Here is a 1,859-nt window from a genome sequence, read left to right as displayed (position 1 = left end):
ACATTTCCTGTTTCCCTTTGTAGTCCACTTGCAGTACTTTTGACCAATCATATACTAGCAGGGATTTAGCTAGTGGCATCTGCTAAAATGCATTCCAAAAACCCTCCACAGTCACGTGATGACAATTTAGCTTTTTACTAGAAACATAGAGGCAGACTGATTTCATGATGACCACAATTCTCAGGGAGCCATAAATCCGTTGCAGGACTTCTCGATTATTGGGACTAATCCTCGGTTAATTTTGCTTAAGGTATGAAACTTTTACTTTTTAGTTTGTACTTTATGTCCTTGTCAGTTTTGAAGATCTGCTATTTTTGCCACAAATTCACAGTGTTAACAATTAAAGCACTTTGGCTGTTTTGTATAGTTTTTCTGTCTCTGGTCCTTGAACTTGCAGACAGAAATAGCTTTGGCCCTGTGGTTTTTATCAGTGTTACAAACAAGCAGATTGCTGACTTACTTCCACATGCTTCTCAGAGCTGATACAAAAATATAAACAGCACCAGTCACACCTTATGGAAGCATATTCTTTACTCATCCAACATCTCTATATGTGACAAACAGTTTGTTAGGCTTAAGGTGTGTCGGTTAAGAAATTTGTTCAACACTGGGGCAAATTAAGAAGCTGAGACATGTCTAAGAGAAGTTGTTCATCGCCAAAATGCGTGTCAAGTTCACCATTGAAAGGCATGCTTCACCACTATTTTCCCCTCTGGATATTTGTTACTTTCAAAGATCATCTGACTGGCATAGATAATTATGCTGCTAGCTTGTTTTGGTCTCTTTTTTCCCCTTCTTTGAATGTTATTGCCCTGACATTTGAATGTTTGTGAAGACCAAAAGCAACAAAACTGCTGCAAAGCATGCCCCAGGGTTTCCACCCATGACTTCCCTTTCTTAAGAACCAAATATCTAGGACTGCTTTTTGCATTGTTGAACTTTATTTGAACTCCGATTTGAGATTCAAGGTTATACCAGGAAACTCTTGGATAATACTTCAGAGAAGATGCACAGTGTGGACAAAATTGCATTGTTTCATAGAGTGGAAAGCTGAGAGATAGCCAATTGATGAAAAAGATAAACTCTCTTTTCTTTTTGTATGTGTTTGTGTTACAGCTCTTTCTGCAGTCAGATTTTGACCGGGTGTATTACTGGCATGCTAGCTTCCCTTTGTTTTTTTTAACATGTGCTAATTATCCAAAGCTGACTAGCCTAGCTGCTTGCTACAGCTTTATGTTTGCTGTTCTTATTTAGAGTGATATCCTCTCAACTTGCACAACTTTCTCTGGATTTCTCTGCTACAACTGATTATTCTAATCATCACTAACTATCAGCTGAAGGTAGATCTTAGACCTGAGATGTCAACGTGATCCCTTTTTTCTTTTGGTATTTGAGGAGAATTCTTGACATTTTTTTCCCAGTCAGCTTCACTAACAGTGGCCAGTGGTTGCTGCAAAAATGTAGAGTTACCAGAATCAGAATCTGTCTCGTCTGTCACTTCTCTAACCTTCCTTCACACACACACACAAACACAGACCACAGGCTGTGCTGCAGCAGGAGCTCTGTGGCTGTAGGTTTGGCAGCAGAAACCACTGCACAGACACTGTTTTTGTTTGTTTTCCTGCAGAGCCCTTGCATTTTTTGTGTGTGGCCTTCTCTTGAAGGAAAGTAGTAGGTGGAGAAAGAAAAAACAACATAATTGAGATCCTAGCTCATTGAAAATCAAATGTATTTGTAGTAGAAAAGACGTGCTTTTGGGTTTTTTTTTGGTTTTTTTTACAACTGTGACCCGCATGAAAATGGGATCACAGTCAAATACTGAATGAGGACACTCAGCTGCTGCTCGGCACTGCCTGTCA

This window comes from Mchenga conophoros, linkage group LG22 (genome assembly GCF_057382185.1).
Source record: "Mchenga conophoros isolate Kocher_MC1m ecotype Shallow Benthic linkage group LG22, M_conophoros_male_GT1.1, whole genome shotgun sequence".
In the NCBI taxonomy this organism is placed as follows: domain Eukaryota; kingdom Metazoa; phylum Chordata; class Actinopteri; order Cichliformes; family Cichlidae; genus Mchenga; species Mchenga conophoros.
Note: the sequence above shows the minus strand (reverse complement) of the source record.